Below are 19,648 nucleotides of genomic sequence, written 5' to 3' on the forward strand. Positions count from 1 at the left end.
TTTTTTTTTTTTTTTTTTTTTTTTTTTTTTTTTTTTGGAACCATTTAAGCATAAGGTGGAGGCCTTGGGTTACTCTTCTATCAAATCCTTCCATATGTATTTCCTAAAAACAAGAATGTTCTCTTATATTACCATATTCGACTGTTTCTTCACATTTAAAATCACTTTTGCAATGTTTTCAATGACTTTCTACTGTAGTAAATATTTTGTAAAAAAAAAAACAAAACAAGAAACATCAAAATGGGCAGAAGCCGGGTGTGGTGGAGCATGCCTATAATCCCAGCGGCTCGGGAGGCTGAGGCAGGAAGACTGAGAGTTCAAAGCCAGCCTCAACAATAGTGAGGGGCTAGGCAGCTCAGTGAGACCCTGTATCTAATAAAATACAAAACAGGACTGGGGATGTGGCTCAGTGGTCAAGTGCCCCTGAGTTCAATCTCCAGTAACCCTCTCCTCAAACAACAACAGAATGGGCTGAACAGGTGCGTGTATCCAGTTTTACCCAGTTGGAGTACTGGAGCACAAGGTAAGGTTCACAAAACTCCAAAATTGTATTAATTTTATTTCAATCTATAAAAGTAATAATTCTCTGTAAAGTGTTGAAACATTTATGGGGCTTGAGAAAAGTTTCCCTACTTGGTTAATATCCTTTTCCCTTAATAGTCTGCTCTGATACATGACATTTCATTAATATTTTTATTATTAATTTTTTTGGTGGGGGATTGAATCCAGGTATTTTTTAAATTAATTAATTAATTAATTATTTTTAGTCATACATGACAGCAGAATGAATTTTGACATATAATACATACATGGAATGTACATACATCAATCATATTGTCTATTCTGTTCTGCTGCCCTTCCTATCCTCCTTACTCCTCCCCTCCTCTCCCATCCTTTCTCTCTATCCAATCTAATGTGACACACTTTTTTTTCTTTTTCTCATTACAACATCATATATGTATTCTGTATAATAATGAGGTTCTCCTTCCATCTTCCGTGCAACTCCCCTTCTCCCTCCTTTTCCCTCCCACCTCTCTTCCCTATTTAGTGGTAGTCTTCTTCTCATGCTCTTCTTCCCTATCCCATTTTGAGTCACCCCCCTTATATCAGAGAAGACATTCGGCATTTGTTTTTTAGGGATTGGCTAACTTCACTTAGCATAATCTGCTCTAATGCCATCCATTTGCCTGCAGCCAATTTGGAAAGCAGTATGGAGATTCCTTGGAAAGCTGGGAATGGAACCACCATTTGACCCAGCTATTCCCCTTCTTGGACTATACCCAAAAGACCTAAAAAGAGCATACTACAGGGACATAGCCACATCAATGTTTATAGCAGCACAATTCACAATAGATAGAATGTGGAACCAACCTAGATGCCCTTCAATAGATGAATGGATTAAAAAAATGTGGCATTTATACACAATGGAATATTACTCAGCACTTAAAAAGTAACAAGATCATAGCAGTTGAATCCAGGTCTTATACATGCAGGACACGCACTCTACCCCTGAGTTACTTCCCCAGACCTTTTTATTTTATTCTGAGAAGGGTCTCACTGAATTACCTAGGCTGGCCTTGAACTTGTGATCCTGTTGCCCTAGCCTCCTGAGTCACTGGGTTTACAGGACGGTGCATTACATCTGGCTGATTTCAACAATCCTAACCATGAGAATCCTATGAAAAGATAGAGGTTAGAGTTGGAAGAAATCTTAGTGATTCTTCTAGTTCCAGTAACAGTTAAACCAACTGAAGACCACAAAGGCAGTGACTGGGACTGGAGCCAGAGATCTTTCTCTGGACTTGGAAGGTAATGAAAAATAAGAGCTCATCTTTTCTAAGTCTAGTTTCTCATACACACCCGGCATGGGCAAGGGCAAGGGTTCCCCTCTGGAGGGATGGGCTGGCTAAGAAATAAAAGCTAAGAAAATAATACTATGAAATAACCACAGGACACAGAAATATAGTTTCAGAGCAGGGGCAGTGGCCGGGGCCCAGGCGTCAAGAGGGGTGCAGTTTCTAACAAAAATGGAGAGAATCAATCCAGTGTGCTTGAGGGGGGCTCACAGGGCTCCTTCTAGGACCCAGAGGGAATGGTCAGCAAGGAGAGCTAGACCCCAGCTCCAGCCCCATTGGATTGCCCTGTTTTTTCCTCTGTTTCACATATTGAGTTTCTGTGTAAGAATTTTTGAAGGAAAAAAATAACAGGGGCTGGGATTCTAGCTCAGAGGGAGAGCGTTCGCCTCACATTCGTGAGGCACTGGGTTCGATCTTCAGCACCACATAAAAATAAAATAAAGATTAATAATAATAATAATAATAATAAATAATTAGGCCTAGGAGGGCTTAATGGTGGTCCCAGTACCACTCAGCAGGTTGCTGTTAGAGCTGGGTTCAGGGCCAGAGCCTTCCAGCGCTGTCTAGTTAATTTCCAGTACCTCCACCTCCACACCAGTCTCCTCTCGTTTCACATTTTCTTTTGAAGGAAAAATCAGTGCCCTGGGGAACAAGGAGCAAAATTTAGGGGGGATAAATCATCTTCCTAAAGGATGTTTTCATTTTTCCAAATCCCACCCTCCCCACCATTCATTACTCTTCTTCATGGATCTTTACTCCACGCGCAGGTCCACGGACGTGTCCAGAGCCAGGGCACTGAAATGACTACCCCCAGATGATCAGTGCAACATAGCATTTCATTCACATGACTTATCTCCACCTTTCACCAACTAATGCGGGAAGCCACCCATGAAATGTGCATGGCCCAGATTTGCACTGAAGCCACTGAATGGGAAGATCTGGTATCTGGGAAATCAGTTACCCCTGGTGGTGAGATGGCCCTATCTACAGGAACTCCCACCCACCTCTGCCAAAGGGGATGGGCGTGACCCTTTAAGAGCCAAAGGAACTGCTTACTCCCACCTACATCTGCCCAGAGACAAGACTCCTCCCACAAGGAAACCTTATACCTACCAAGCCCCTTTGATCTGTTGGGCTATAAAGCAAGCTGGGGCTCCATCTTTGTTAGAAGCTACACCCCTCTTGTCTCCTGGGCCTCCATTGCTGCCCCTGCTCTGAAACTATATTTCGTTGTCCTGTGGTTATTTTATAGTACTATTTTCTTAGTTTTTATTTCTCAGCCAACCCATGAGAGCCCTTTCCCTTGCCCACTCTGGACATGTAGGAGAAAGTAGCTTTAGAAAAGATGAGGTCTTATTTTTCATTACCTAATTCTTCTTAATTATTGGTCAGAATTTTCTGTTTGTTGCGGGGGCAGTGGGGGATAGGACACTCAGGATTGAACTCAGGGACACTCGACCCCTGAGCCACATCCCCAGCCTTATTTTGTATTTTATTTGAAGTCAGGGTCTCACTGAGTTGCTTAGTGCCTCACTTTTGCTGATGCTGGCTTTGAACTCGAAATCCTCCTGCCTCAGCCTCCTGAGCTGCTGGGATTACAGGCATGCACTGCCCCACTGCATCCGCCTAGAATTTTCTTTTTTATCTAACATAATGTTGTTCCCTTTTAAAATTGTCAGCTTTTTAAAGCCACTCTTTTCCCCCATCATTTTTATTGGTGCATTATCATTGTACATAATGGTAGGAATCATTGTTATCTACTCTCTCTCTCTCACACACACACACACAATAGAGCAAGAGAAATTGTTGATAACATTCTCTGGTATTTTCCCTTTTCCTCCCTTCTTCCTCTCTTAGTCCCTTTCCTGTACTCTACTGATCTCCCTTTGATTTTTTTTTTTAGCTCCCCCATCCACCTATCTTTTCCCTTTATCTTTAAGCTTCCTCAGAGGAGAGAAAATGTTCTGAATTTGAAACTTATATTGCTTAACACAATGTTCTTAAGTTCCAACCATTTTCTTGCAAATGACATGATTTCATTTTTCTTTATGGCTGGATAAAACTCCATTGTGTATATATATCACATTTTCTTTATTCATTTATCCATTGAGGGACACCTAGGCTGGTTCCACAGTTTGGCTATTGTGAATTGTGCTGCTATAAACATGGGTAGGCATGCATCCCATAGTAAGATGCCTTTAATTTTCAGGGTAAATACCCAGGAGAGGTGTAGCTGGGTCATATGGTCATATGTAGCTGGTCATATGGTGGTTCCACGCTTAGTCTTTTGAGGAATAAAGGCCCTTTCTCTGAATAGTCACATTCTGAGGTAATGAGGGTTAGGGTTTCCACATATGACTTTGAAGGAGACGTATTTCAGCCTGTAACAAACAGGCAGGGACATTATCAACATTATCAACAGTCCTCCTCCCTAGGAACAGTGCCTCAGGGCGTCTTTGGTGCACTATGATTGTCTGGGAGCAGACAGTGCCCTCTCTGGTCTGTGAGCCATGAACCAACATAGGAAAGGAGGAACAGAGAAGGTTGTGGGGCTACTGTTCACCTCTCAAGAGAGTTGTGGGGAAACAGGAAAGGGGGGGAAGGGAACTGATGTCCCAGAATCCTGGGCTTCTCTTGTTTCTGTTCTGTTGTTTCTGCAACAGATCGTTTTTTCTCAGATGTATCCTTTTTGTTCATTGAAGTATCACTATGTATGTTTTGCTTTTGAATTAATGAAAGGAAAACGTGCAGTAAGCAATGTTGTCTCTTCTGACATCTAGAAGAACCAACTGAGAAGCTGACCCTTCCTCAGCCCACCACCTCCCCCCACAGCAAGTGGCCTCTGGTTGCCATGGCAACATTAGTGCTCTGCTAATGTGGAAATGCTGATTCTGGCTTCACTTTGTTAAATTTAGCCCTGGGGTGTAAGGTTTCTAGGGGAGGTCTGAAATTTGGGAGGTGAAAGGAAAGAGGCTTCAGGAGCCCTGACCTACATGATCTGTAAAAGAAGTGAGGGTGAGCCTGCAGAGCAATGTAAAGTAAAGCAGGTGGATTTCCCAGAAACCACCGTCTCCATGGCAACCTCTCAGCTGATTCTGTCACTTGCTATCAAGTATTCTTCCCTTTGTGTGGACAGGATCTCAGTGTCAACTGGAAGAAGAGGGACCCTGGCTAAAACAAATTGGACCACCCTAGAAGGGAGAAGACAAGATGAGGTTAGCCCTTAGAGCCCTGGGAAGAGCCTCTCAAGTATCAGGGGAGATGTCAGAAATTGCTGGCTCCCCTGATGTTCATGTAGGTGGTGACAACAGTGTTTAAAAGTTGGAATGGCTGTGGCACCTCCCTTCCTGCCTCTAGCCTTTAAGAATCCATGGATACTTGCCAACCTTTAATTCATTCATTTGATAAATTATAGAGTAGCTAGCATTGGACTCTGACAACAGCATCTCTCATGCTGGAAAAACGCATGGCTGTCATGGTGGGCGTCGATTGCCTGCCCTTTCTATGACAGATCTGCAGCCAATGTCCAGTTGCTCCTTTTCATCCACAACCCTGTTGTTTGTGTGTGCTGTGTTCAGGGCACTTAGTTGGGTGCTGAGGTTATAAAAAGAGATGAAACCAGGTCTGGGACCTGTCCTTGGAAGGCTCACAGGCTAGTTGGGGTTATAGACAGTATGACAAGAATGAATGGCAATGCAAGGTGGTGGAGCCTCCAAATGAATGGTCCAGGCAATGGGCACCACTGGCATTCAAAGTGCAGCCTTACTTCCGGAGCTGGGATGATCAGAAAGGGATTTCCAGATGGACATGGTGGGCTTGAGTTGGTCTTGACCAAAAGGCAGGGCTTGGGTAATTGGAAAGATCTAGAAAACAAATAAGCAAGAAGGAGAGTGGCAGAGAAGAACTGAGTCAGGAGTGAGTGTGGGTGTTTGTTCAGGGGAAAGGGGCAGTTGCTATAAAGCCTTGAGAAGAAGGGTTCAGGATTTGGATATGGAAAGGAAAATTGGCAAAGGGGAGATTGGGGGCTCAGGGTGTCAGCTCTGAAGGCTACTCAGGCAGGGAGTTCAGATTTCATCCTGTAGACAGTGGAGGACTGTTGGAGGTTTCAGAACCAGAGGAGTATTTGTGTGTTGGTTTGAATAACAACACTTCGAGATGCTTAATCTGATAGCCATACATAGGCTGGATTAGGGGAGGCACTGGAGGCAGGGAGATTGGGAAATAGCTTCAGTGTGTAGGAAGAATGTCCCCAGAATGGAGGGAAAGGACGAATCCATACACGGATGGCAAAGATGAACCTCAGAGATACTGAGAAGGGAGAGATTGCTATTGATTGGCCCCAACAGAGAGGGCAGAGCGAGAGTACAGGTCTAAGGCTTGAGTGTGGGTCAACAGGAAGGGAGCTGTAACTTTAAAAGAAATGATTGGGCATAGTGGCTCATGCCTATAATTCTAGCTACTCAGGAGCCTGAGGCAGGAGAATCTAAAGTCCAGGATCAGACAACTTAGGTAGACCCTGTCACAAAATTAAAAGGGGGCTGGGGATGAAGCTCAGGTAGAACACTCCTGGGTTCAATCTCAGTACTGCAAAGAAAAAAAAGTTGAGATTGCAGTGCTGAGATTGCCTGCTAGATATCAAGCTGAGTGTTAATCAAAAAGGTAAGAGGAAAGTTTTTGCTCTTAAGTACCTCAGAAGGCAAGTATGATGACAGTTGCTGGGATGGGAGCATTTGCTGAGCACAAAGAAGGCTCAGAGGAAGCAGTGGTCAGTTCGGGGGGCGGGGGGTTGCTGAGAAAAGGTTTGTAAGGGTGATGTGAGCTGCCTGTTGAGGGGGAGCTTGTTTGAAGAAGAAATGTTACCTTAAGGGTCATATTTTGCTTTTGAGATGAAGCAGAACAACTCCTTGGAAGCACACATTGTTTCCATTTATTATTGTGGCTGCGGTGGCTGGAATGACATGAATAAGGTTGCTTCCTGCCCCAGAGGAGCTGCCCTTCTGATCCAGGGAGATACCTACTGAGATCCAGTACTCCATGTTGGTGCTGGGAACACAAGCGGGAACAAAATGGACTAAATTCCCTCCTCATGGAGACTACATTCTAGTGAAGAACTCACTCAAATAAAAGGCAGAATCAGGATAAATGATAAAAGAGGTCAAAGGAAAGTTCTAGGTGTAGAGGGAAGCACCCAGTGGCTCCTGAGTGGGTGATTGACGGGCAGAAGTGTTGAGTGCAGTTGCAGGTGTTGGGCAGGAGCTGGGCGAAGGGCCAGGTCAGACTGCAGAAGGAATGCAGACACCCTGTGTACCTCCTGATTGTAAGGGTATGTGCTTGCTGTTTTGCCTGGGAGGCATCTCTGTAGCTGTGACAACTAAAGCCAGGCATGAGCAGCCCTATGTGTCCCATACCCCCAGGACTCCCTCTCAGTGGGCAAGGCTGTCAACCCTTCTTTTCTGAGCTCTGTTAGGTATTCACCTGAATATAGATGGTGCCCAGCAAAGATGACCCACCTGCTTCCAGGCCGACATTCAGAACTAGTATCCCTGGCAACCATAACCAAGTCCTCTCACACTTATCTAGAGCTTATTTACTGGTGTTTCTGGTGGGCTCAGGAGAGGAAGTGAGCGTTAGGAGTTGACTTGTGTCACCCAAATTCATATGTTGAAGTCTTAACCCCTAGTACCTTTGAATGTGACCATATTTGCAGATAGAGTCTTTATGAGGCCATCCAGTTAAAATGAGGTCATTAGAGTGGGCCTTAATCCAATATGACATGTCCTCCTTAAAGAACCTGGACACAGGTTCACACATGAGAGAACGCCATAGGAAGATGAATGCAGGGATCAGGATGATACTTCTAGAAGCTAAAGAACCTCAAGGATTGCCAACACTCACCAAGGGCTGAGGGGAGGGCTCAGATTCCCTCTCAGCCTCAGCCTTTAAAGGAATGGAACCTGCCATCACCTTGATTTTCAGCTTCTAGCCTCCAGAACTACAAAAAATAAGGTTCTGTTGTTTAAGCCCCTCAGCTTGTGATACTGATGCAGTAGTTCAGCAACTCTGAAATTTTTCCCATCAGGAGCCTGGGGGATCCATTGCACTGCAGACCTCTGTCACACTGTCACTGTCCCTGACACCCCCTTCCAGGATGCTGTTGAAATCAGTGTTTCTGCTAAGAGCTGAGAGTCCCAGAGGTTTAGTAGTGATAGACTGGTCCTCCACTCCCTCATCGAGGTGATCAACACATGTGTGTGTTTAGCTTTCCCAGTTTCTCATTAGTAAAAGTGTGAGCCTTCTGGATATGTTCTCCTGGTGTCAGATTTGAAGAATTTGCTTAGAAAGGAAAAATTCATTCTGTGTGGTGGTGTTTGGCAGAGCTTGCAAGGTTACATAAAATTTTAATGCAGTAAGAAGGTTTTCACTCAGACGCCTGGCATGAAGGGCAGAGAATCATTCTGGTTCCTGTTGTCAGCCATGGCTCTGTTGGGGAGAGGAGCAAGGGAGTCAAAGATGCAGAGATTTGTTAAGCTGATTCTCTGGGTAAAGAGCAGATCAATAACTCAATAACCTCATTTGTGGGGGGTGGGTATTGGGGATTGAAACAAGTGGCACTCAACCACAGAGTCACATCCCCAGCCCTGTTTTATTTTTTTAATTTCAAAACAAAGAGTTTCACTAAATTGCTTAGGGCTTTGCTAAGTTGCTGAGGCTGGCCTCAAACTTGTGATCCTCCTATCTCAGGCTCCTGAGTCACTGGGATGACAGGTGTGTGCCACCATGCCTGGCCTCAAAAATCTCTTGTTAGAGTGAGATTCAGCAAAGCTAGTTTCTGGGGAGTTGGTCTCTTCATGTAGAGATTGATAGGAGGGTCCTAGGGTTCTGTGGCTTAGTAGCTTGCTCTGAATTCTCTTTCATCATCTCCAGAATCCTCTAGGATGTCTCAACTTGCACCTCTTAGTAACCCAGTCTCTTGAGAATGGGATGCATTACTTTTTTGAAGTCTCAGAAGCAGCCAAATGAACACCATCCCCAACATGATCTTAGTAGAACCATTAATGGATTCTGTACTGCAAAAGTGTTTGAGGGCTGAGGTTGTGGCTCAGTGGTAGAGTGCTCGACTAGCACACATGAGGCACTGGGTTTAAACCTCAGCACCACATTTAAAAAAAAAATGAAATAAAGACATTATGTCCACATACAACTAAAAAATAAATATTTTAAAAAAGTGTTTGAAGCTGGTGGCTGTACTTTTTTTTAAAATTTGTATCCTATTGATATTTTTCTTTTGTCAGAACTTTCTTCCCCTGAAGTTTACATATGTGCTTATGTCAAACTAAATAATTATTAATAATAATAAAACAACAGAGTTATTCAGTTCAGTTTAACAACTCACCCTCTGCACCTGGCCCCATCCAAAGCATTTGGGAACATACAGGTGCTTGGGTTGGACTCAGCCTCAAGATCTCGAGTTTTAGGTTGGGGATGTAGCTCAGTTAGTAGAGTGCTTGCCTCGCATGCCCAAGGCCCTGGGTTCAATCCCCAGAACCCCCCCCCCAAAAAAAAAAAAAAAAAAGATCTAGAGTTTCAGGGAGAAAGATATTGTTTCCCTATTGCACATGCTTAGTGGGAGATGCCTGTAGACAGCCTGTCAGGGTCCTGTGCCCCTCCTCCCGGGGCCTCTCATCACTGAGACACAGGGCTTCCATAACTACACCAGCCACATCCACATCCACACACTGCTTCACATTTAGATCACAGATGATAAGAAAAAAATATTGGTAGTTCAGGCTCTAAACTTTCTCATGATCCGAAGTGATTCCTCTGTTTCCAATCCACTGACCAGATAGATGACAGATTAAAATGTGAAGGTTTGACAAAAAAATAAAAATAAAAAAATAATGTGGCTGTGCCAGCCTTCAGTGTTCCGGGCATGAAATTAAATTTAACATTGTATTGTGCATGTGAAGACTTGTCATCATAAGGCTGGCCAGGCAGTTATGATTTAGAGGGTTAGGTTTTGAGAAATGAATAGGCAAAATAAAATATGGGATAGGATAATGGCAGAGATTAGACAAATTTTTCAAAACATGATCTGATGGTGTTCAGCTGTGCTCTCGGATGGCAATTTTCATATTGCTTCCTCTTTAGTCTCTTTGATCGAGGGGCAGGTTCTAGGGCAGAGGTCTGGGAACTCAGTGCCCCTTCTCCCCACATCCTGACCACTCCTTTCTTTCATCTCTTCCACCTCTCCTAATTTTCTCTACATTCTGTTAATTTTCCCCTTTTTTGGGCACTCATTTTTTAAAAATATATATCCTATTGATATTTTTTCATATCACATTTTTCTTACTAGCTGTGTGGTTTGTTCTGGCTCTGGGCTAATTTCCAAGTTCTGAAGATAAAGCTGAGATCAGACTCTTTTCCCCTAGTTTACCTGAGTGCACTCCTGGTCCAGACACTCTGGCACCTTCTGGCTTCACCGCTGTCTCTGAGGATGGGGGTTTGGGGTCTCACTGCTACTGCTGGTTCATGCCAAATGTTCAAGGGTCATCTGCTTGGTTCTGTGTCCTGGCCCTCGAGCCTTGTCACTTCTGTCAATATGAAGTGAAAAATAGGTCAGCCTCATAGATCCCAGTGTTAAAAATAAAAGCTTCATCTTCAGGCTCTGTAAGTTTGCAGATTGGCCTGGGTTCTCCCTCTTCCCATCAATCCTGCTTCTAAATTGCTTCTTGGAGCTTAATATGGATGCCACCCCTATAAAGAAGGATTCTGAAAACAGAAGAGGAGCTGAAATTATTTCCCTTGGTGGGCTTCAGTCCATTTTAAGATGTAAAGACCATCTAAGTGGAAATTGCAAATGGCAGCCCTGAGCAGGTTTCCTCCCAGTCATGGGGAGAGGAGGGCAGACTGCTGAGAAGGAGAGGTGGGTCCCTGGGGCTAGGGGAGCCCAGGAGGGGTCCCATTGTCTCCATAGGCCAGCCAACTGGCCCCTCCTGTGACAGCCAAGTAACCAGGCAGTGGAATGGCTCAACATTTTGACACAAAGACCCGCATCTCACCTTTCTCATTCCTAGTTCTTGCATTTGAACTATGTCAGGAGATTTAACCATTTTTCTGATAGTGAAATTCAGGAAGAGGAAAGCGGAGTCTTTTACTTTACTTTAAATAACTGCACACTGCACATTCTTGCTTTTTTCCTCCCCCTTCTATTCTGACTTTCCCTTTATCCTTTCGCCTTCATTTCAACTTGCCCTTCTTTCTCCTGCAGAACGGGGAGATCAGTTTTCCTTCACACACAAAGCCACAGGCCTCTGAGAATTGTCTTTGAATAGATTCCTCACCCCTAGCCCCTTTCTGAGGTCTCATCTTTCTGGGGCGTCTGTGCTTGACAAGGAACTGCATTATCTTGTGAGAGCACCCTGAGGAGCAAGGATACTTTGACATTTGAGGCTTTTTCATAAGCTCTCTCTTCAGGGTCCTGGCAAATTTCAAAACCAACTTTTGTTTTCCTTCCACCACTGACAGACAACATGGCTCCTTCGTCAAAACTGGCAGGTCCAGCTCAGCCTCAGATATAAGCATTTTCCCAAGCAAATGGAATATATCCTGAATCCCTCCAAGGTGGGTTTTCACAGATTTTTCTTTCTTTCTTTGTATGGGGATTGAACTCAGGGGTGCTTTACCATTGAGCTACATCCCAAGTCCTTTTTATTTTTTATTTTGAGAAAGGGTCTTGCTAACTTGCCGAGGCTAACCTTGAACTTGCAGTCTTCTTGCCTTAGCCTCCCAAGTTGGTGGGAATCCTGGAGTGCATCATGTGCCTGGCCTCACAGATGTTTCTGTCAGGATGATGTACACTGGCTGCTTTCTTAATCAGCTGGAGTGAGGGAGGGGGTCAGGGAACATGCCTGGGGGTAGTAAATATGAATGTATTGGACACCCGTGTGGTGGGTCAAACAGAAATATTATTGCTTACATAGTTTTCTAAAGCTATCCTCCAGGCCAAATTAAATAATTTCTCTGAGAGTGGAGAAGGGCACCGAAAGAGTGGTTTGGGTGACCCCCTGTGAACATTTTAACCTGAAAGCTTTCCCCACAGATGACATGGCTCAAGAAGAGTCAGATTTCAAGGGGCATAGGATAGAGACACTCCTATGGATGGAGTCCACGTGGCTTCATGGGTTTGAATTCAGCCTTACCTCTGATTTCCTTTGTGACCTTGGGCAAGTCAGCCTGTCTGCAGTTCCACTTCTTCATCTGTAAAGTGGACAGGGGTGGCACTGCTCAGCCTGGGGTATGCAACAGAAGCCCCCAGGCCGCTTGAGTTACACACCACATCCAGGGTATGCACTTAGTTGGTCTCAGTGAGGCCTGACTTGGGTGGATGTAATAGCGCTCCAGGGGATTCTTATGTGCAGCCAGGGTTAGGAAGCACTGCCCAGATCCAAATCTGGATGGTGCATGGAATCTCATGGGGTCTCATTAAAGTGCAGACTCTAATCCTGTAGGTTCTGGAGATTCTGCACGCTGAGGCTCCTGGCAAAACCGATGGTATGCAGTGCCAGAACGCACTGAGAAGCCAGGGCCTGGTGGCCTTGAGGCTCTTCGTAGTTCTGATATTATATGGCTCCTTAATGATGTTTTTTGGTGGGGAGAAGGTCATTGATTAAGTGGGGGATATGTCGATGGTGGTGAGGAGGTGCTCCCTTGGGTCCCTGGAGCAAAGCAATGCCATTTTTGAGAACACACAATTTGATATTTGGGGGGTAGATTCAACTTGTGTCTGTTTTCATCATTGAAGTGTTTTTTTTTTTTTTAATGGAGGAAAAGGAAAACAGATGTAGCAGTCGGGGGACAGGGATGAGTAAATGTGTGCATGCTCACAGGGTGAACATACCATGTTAAACAAAATTTTAGGATTGGGTTGATCAAAAGGCAAGAAATGTACGGAGTTCTCAAGTCCAGCTTTGGTAGGGAGATGAGAGGAGTGTGCAGATTTTGTTCAGCTGGGATTTATGGAGAAGATTACTCTTCCCGGAACAGCTTAAAGGCTGGAAGTTTCCATCTCCTTCAGCCCTGTCGCTTTCCTGTGCTAAACAGCCATTTGCTCCAATTATTCTAGAATTATAGTGACAGCTTTTGGTTTATGCAGCTTCAAATCATCTGAATCTAGGAGAAGTAGTGAAATGATGCCTTTCTTGGTCGGAACATTCCAGCTGGCTGCCTTCAAAAGGCTGTCTCTCCATCTATCCTCACACCCCCACTCCTCCGTCCTTGCTGGGACACCATCTTGGAGTGCCAGGATTCTGCACAAGCACTTGTGTGTGTATATATATTTTTAAAGTCAAGGGCAGCCTTAGAGAGATGCTTCCGGCCGTTTGCCTTCTGCTTTTCCTAATCCCTGTAGAAATGAAAATTCCCATACATGTGCAAATTCTCCTGGTTTAAAATTATATTTCATTAATATTATGTACTTCAGGAGGTAATTTTCCTGCCCAAAGACTTATGTGGATTTCTTCTGTTTTAGAATAGGTCTCTAACAGAGCAGTATTTCTTGCTAAAATCCACAATCCAGGATTTTGTTACTGTCCTATTTTTAGGGATTACTCCAATTTATGGATGAGGGAGAAATGTTTTTCTAATATTTTCCAATCTATGGAAATTTTCCCCATGTTTTTATTTTAACCCCTTCCCCTTCATGGAAAAAAAAAAAAACACCTGTTCCTCATTGCTTCAATTTGTCCTACTGTATACTGGGTGTTCCAGTTCTGCCTCACCCACCTTGAGGATGGGGTGAGATGATGCTAAAACAAAGTAGTATTCTCATGTCATCTCCTCCTTCCCTTCCTCTAATTCTTTTTTTTTTTTTTTCTTTGGTAGTGGTGGTGGGTGTACCGGGGATTGAACTCAGGGGCACTCGACCACTGAGCCACATCCCCAACCCTGTTTTGTATCTTACTTAGAGACAGGGTATCACTGAGTTACTTAGCGCCTCACTTTTGCTGAGGCTGACTTTGAACTTGCCAAACTTCAGCCTCAGCCTCCGAAGCCACTGGGATTACAGGTATATGCCACTGTGCCCGGCCTGAGTACTTGTTTCGAGGCCAGCATTGTGTGAGGCACTGAGAGAATGGAGTTGACCATCTTTGTCCTCCAGGAGGGCAGGTGAAGAGGTGGTTCAGCAAGTGGGACAATAGAAGTTAGCCCAGAGGAGGGACACCTACTAGCCTGCGGATGTGGGAGGAGAAGGACTGTGGAGTACTGTGGAGTACACGTGGGGCAGTCAGGGAAGGCTTAAAGAGGAGACTGGTAAGTGGCAATGAGCCAGACAGGGGTGACCCAGGGGTGGGAGAATATGTGGTTTCAGTAAGCTGAAAATACTTTGGGTGATTCTTGTGGGAACCAAGCAGTCCTAATGAGATTCCTCATAAGGTAGCACAGAATTTGTTTTTTCATGAGTATTTCATGCCCATTCTGGCATATTGGCATTTTGAATTTTCTTTCAACCAAAGAAAGGAATTTTCTTCCTTTCCAATTTTGTCCATGACCGAGACATGGTAAGATGCTGCCTAGAGTTAGCATCTTAAAACACTCAGGGCTTCAGTGGGAAATGTATCCCAATCTAGGTTCCATTTAACACACTGCTCAATCCAACTGAGAAAATTAACACAGGCTCCTGGTATTATTTGCCACAATCTTAGAATTTGCAATTTGCAAAAGTAGTTCTTTGTAGCAAGATTTTAAAACTATAGGTCACCAACCATATGTTATAGGTTATAGAATCAATAGTTTGCAAGTGGCTTTTTTTTTTTTTTTTTGAGAAATGAAACAGAAGAGATTAGACTACATCACATAAATAAGGGCTGGTTTATTCAGCAAAACCTTGTGTATGTGCATTTTTTTTTTAAAACTGTGGATCACGGAAAAGAGAGTCTGAAATATTTTAGAGAATGTGCTCCTTTGAAATACTTTAGGGTGTATACTCCCAGGCCAAGGAGGAAAAGATATTTCATCCTGTATTTCAACTTTATTTGCTTGGTAGTGGCTAACTGGGGCACTGTATTAAAAATGATTCAGAGGTGGTGTCTAGACTCAGGGAGAAAGCGTCATCATGGATTAGCAATGTCTAACGTGGGTTTACAGCAGGGACCTGGGGCCACAGAAAGAACTAGGCAAGCGATGCAAGCAGCTACCAGCAGGTGAATTGCAGTGCTGGTTATAATGCAATGGGCCAACAGACTGGCCTTCTTGAGTGTGATCGACCCCAAGTGATGGTAGAAATATGTGTGGATGCACGTACACACACTGTGCACATACACACATTCCTACTTCATTATCACCTTTTCCATTAACCAGAAGTCTCATTACAGTAGGAAGCATCAGCAATTGTTATCTGTTAGTGAGGTTAAACTGTTTTAAACTATTAATTAGGGTTTGTTGTTGTTGTTTTTTCTTGGTCCTGGGGATGGAACCCAGAACGCTCGACCACTGAGTTAAGTCCCCGGCCCTCTTTATTTCTTATTTTGAGGCAGAGTCTTGTTAAATTGTTGAGGTTGGCCTTGAACTTGTGATCCTCCTGTCTTTGCCTCCTGAGTTGATGGAATTACAGGTGTGCACCACCACACTTGGCTATCTTGTGACACTTTCTTTTAAACAGACGTAATTAACTACCTCTTGTGCTGCCACTTTTGTGCCACAGGCAGCTCTCTCAAGGCTGGTGAAATAAAGCTGTCTCCTCAAGACGCTTAAAAGCTCTTCATGATTTCCCTGGATCCTTAAGCACATTTTCCCCAGAGCACTTTTATTAGCCTGGATGACCACTCTGGCAGCCATTGTTCCCAGTAATTCTTCATCTGCACAAATTGTGGTTATTGGTTGCTAGCTTAGAAGTTCTTTTTATACCTTTTATTTCTTGTGTGTGTGAACAAGTACTTTTTAAACAGACAAATTGGGTGAATTGTTAGCTCATATGTTAACTCCCTGTGGAATGTGAGGTGGCTCTTGCTCATGTTTAGTCTGTTTGATTATCAGCCTACAAACATGAGGATTGTGGGGTGGATCTCAAGGCTATCAGGAAGACCATGGTTTTACAGTGGCTATCCCTCCCACACCAACTCTGCTGTCAGCCATCTCACCTGTGAATATTATTGAAAGCAAACATTTTTTCCCATGGGCAGAATATATGTCATCCATTGAGTTGCATACTTTTTTTGGACAAGGTTGTGTTATCCTCTCTCCAACTGTATGAGATAAGCCTATTAATATTCCCACTTATTAATATTCCCAAATCTTAGAATGTTGAGTAAATGCCACAGTTAGAGAGCTAATAAGTGTATCTAGGATTTGAACCCATGGATTCGGATTCCAGAGTCCTTATTTCTTAGCCACTAAACTTATATTGCCTCTGAAATAAATATAAAATATGCTTTGTGGTTTAAAGCCTAAAGTTATTTTGGATCTCTCCCAAATCAGTGTGAGGCTAAAACTGACAACTTTATACATAACACAGAAACCGGTCCTTTAATGACGTTCAGGAAAGTGATTCCTAAAACACATTGAGCATACTTAATCTGAAAAGTTGAAGTATGAAATGCTCTGATATTTGAAACCTTTTGATTGCTGACATGACACCATAAGTGTGAAAATTCCACATCTGACCACAAGTGAACCGTCACAGTCAGAATACAGGTACATAAAAATATTGTGTAAAACGATTTTCCAGTTACGTGCATAATGTATACATGAATCTTGTGTTTAGACTTGAGTCTGATTCTCCTGAGAAATCTTATTATATGTATAAAAACATTCCAAAATCTGAAAAAAAAAACTGAAGTCTAAACCACTTCTCATCCCAAGCATTTCAGAGATACTGAATATGCCTGTTGCGATATGAGCTCTCTTTTAAACCTGAATGTGGCATAGGTGGATGATTTCAAGTAAAGTTGAATGATGTTGACATTTGGGACTATTTCCAGTAGAGTTTTTCTGCAATCCACCTATAGCCTCTCCAGAGACTAAAATTGTGGCCAGGAGTTGGCCAGGGTTAGGGAGCAGGAAGTGGGTGCAGAGTGCTGGAAGGGGTGTCGGGGTGGTTTTCATGGAGTCCAGGGTGTTATTATTTGCTTCTCTCTTTGTATGCATGTTTTGTGTCCTTGAATAGACTGTTAGCTTCTTAGAACAATGTCCTTCAATGACTCACAGGGTATAATGAATAATTTGTATTGCTAATAGTGGTGAAATGACAGAAGCTACTGCCACCTCCTTCCTCTGACCTTTTCCACTGAAAAATGTTGTTCACTGAGGATGTAACCTGCTGTCCCCCAACCCAGACCAATTCTGTAGTCTCAGGATCAGTTTGGCACTCTGAATTCTGTTTTCTTCCTCCTGGAACCTCTTATAAATTCAGTTGTACTCCTTCTTGGGCTTCAGAGTTCTTTAGAACTCTCTGCAGTTTTAATTCTTTAATTTCACTTTTCTGGAATAATAAATATCCTTTGTATCTTTTTTGCCCACCTACCTCAGGGATTGAAGCACATGTCTTAATTCCTAGGCAGATGTTAAAATTAAATGCCGTTGCCTGTTGATTACTTAACCTTGAATTTAACATCCTGATTTCATCTCACTCAAGACAGAATGGCAATTATCAAGAATACAAGCAACAATAAATGTTGGCAAGGATGTGGGGGAAAGGTACACTCACACATTGCTGGTGGGACTGCAAACCTGTGCAACCATTATGGAAAGTAGTATGGAGGCTCCTCAGAAAACTTGGAATGGAACCAATTGACCCAGCTATCCCACTCCTGGATCTATACCCAATGACTTAAAACCAACATACTACAGTGACATGGCCACACCAATATTTATAGCAGCTCAACTCATAATAGCTAAACTATGAAACCAAACTAGGTGTCCTTTGACAGATGAATGGATGAAGAAAATATGGTATATATACTTAATTGAATATTACTCAGCCTTAAAGAAGGATGAGATTATAGCATTTGCTGGTAAATGGATGGAGCTGGATAATATCATGCTAAGCAAAATAAATCAATATCAAAAAAACCAAAAACCAAAAAAAATAAAACCAAACAAACCCAAAGGCCAAATGTTTTCTCTTAAATGTGGATGATAATTTACAATAAGAGGGGATGACTAGGGAAGAATAGTGTTACTTTTGATTAGGTAGAGGGGAGGGGTATGGAGTAGGAAGAATGGTAGAACGAATATGACATTATTACCCTATGTACATATATGACTACATGGCCAGTGTAAATCTACACCATGTACAACCAGAAGAATGAGAAGTTATACTCCATTTATGTATGATGTGTCAAAGTGCATTCTACTGTCATATGTAACTAATTAGAACAAATTAAAAAAATAAAATCCTGTTATCTTTGTTTTGGCTAAATAGAAATAAACACAGCTGAATTTGCCTCATCCAATTGATCCAAATAAAAGTTGGGTATAAACAATAGAGTTTCTCTCACCCAGCTTCCTCCTCCGTGGGCTGGGCTTGCTCAGAATCAGCCTAACCCTTGGACCAGGGCATGCCCGACTCTTCCGGGGCAAGTGTTTTCTCTCTCTCTGGTTTCAGGACACCGAGTGGGTCCTTCTCACCTGCTTTGACCCTATCTAGGTTGTGGTTCTCATTGAAGACTCTGGAAATTCAATCATTCTCTTTTAGGTTAAAATGGGCTTGAGAAGCTGATTAAATTCCTCCCAGCTCTAAATCCTTCACTCTTCTGTGGGAACACTCCTTCATACTGCAGCATGAACAGAAGCTTCTACTCAAATCCCCAAGTAATTCATTTTTACCCCGTGGTAATCTTCCTGCCTTCCACAATTTATTGAATTTGTTCTTTTTGAGACTAGCTCAACTGTCTCAAAGATCGGCTCTTCCTCTGCTCCCTGTGCTGCAGTCTCTCTGTGGATGCCAGTTTTCTTGTTTACCCAGCTGCTCTGAGCCTTTGCCTGTGTCTCATGTTTCCTCCTTGAGCCGACCCAGGGATGAGGTTCTGTGGGAAATGCTTTAGAGACAGAGGCACAGAGGTGCAAAGGTGCCAGTGGCACCTTGATGATTGGCTGGGTCCATCTATAATCTTCTACCTGCAAAGTTTGCAATTGTCCGAAGCCTTGCGAGGGTGGCATCTATTTGAACACTGATCACATTAAGTACTTCCATAAACATCTCATTTAGTGTTCACAAAATCTTGGGAGGAAGCTAAGTGAAGTTTGGAGAAAACACAGAGCTGATAGTGCTGGAATGTAGATTCACTGGGTCCACGTGTACAACACTTGTACAGCGCGTAAGAGAAAGGCAAGCCCTCGGAGTCAGGGACACATAGTAGGCACGCATCTATTTATGATAATTCTATTTCTGCTTGAATACTATTAACTCTCCCTGTTTACTCTATCAAAACTTCTTCAAAGGTCTTGAAAACATTTTAATCTCTTGCTTCCACCTCATCCATCACCTTCTTTCTGTCCATATTTCTGTACAAAGGAAGGGTTTGTGGTGTGGAATGGAATAGTCGATTGGAGCTGTGGATACCCTTGCAGAATTTAAGAAGAGAATCTGATCTGAAGAGAGGGAATTCAAGTCTCAGTTTGACTAGTGGAACAAAATATGTCATCATGATCTCAGATGAAAGCCAAAGAGAAAAGATAAAGGTGAAGAGTACATCGGAGAATGAGAGCTTTCTCTGGGAAAGAGATACTTATGGCATTGCTTCTCAACAAAAGCACTTTTCATCTGAGTTGACTAAAAAGCACTCCTCAGAAATGAA

General features: G+C 43.2%; 1 protein-coding gene and 1 long non-coding RNA gene across 2 annotated transcripts in view; one reads left to right on the forward strand and one right to left on the reverse strand.

Moving 5' to 3' along the window:
* Nucleotides 1–3,977, reverse strand: part of LOC125611066 — a 15,363-nt gene extending 11,386 nt beyond the window's left edge. Inside the window, exon 1 of the long non-coding RNA XR_007341185.1 lies at nt 3,834–3,977. This is a non-coding gene — a long non-coding RNA (uncharacterized LOC125611066). The remainder of the gene's footprint in view (nt 1–3,833) is intronic.
* Nucleotides 1–19,648, forward strand: part of Scd5 (stearoyl-CoA desaturase 5) — a 141,248-nt gene that overhangs the window by 27,198 nt on the left and 94,402 nt on the right. The window lies entirely within an intron of this gene.

Source organism: Marmota marmota, unplaced genomic scaffold (assembly GCF_001458135.2).
Source record: "Marmota marmota marmota unplaced genomic scaffold, marMar, whole genome shotgun sequence".
Classification (NCBI taxonomy): domain Eukaryota; kingdom Metazoa; phylum Chordata; class Mammalia; order Rodentia; family Sciuridae; genus Marmota; species Marmota marmota.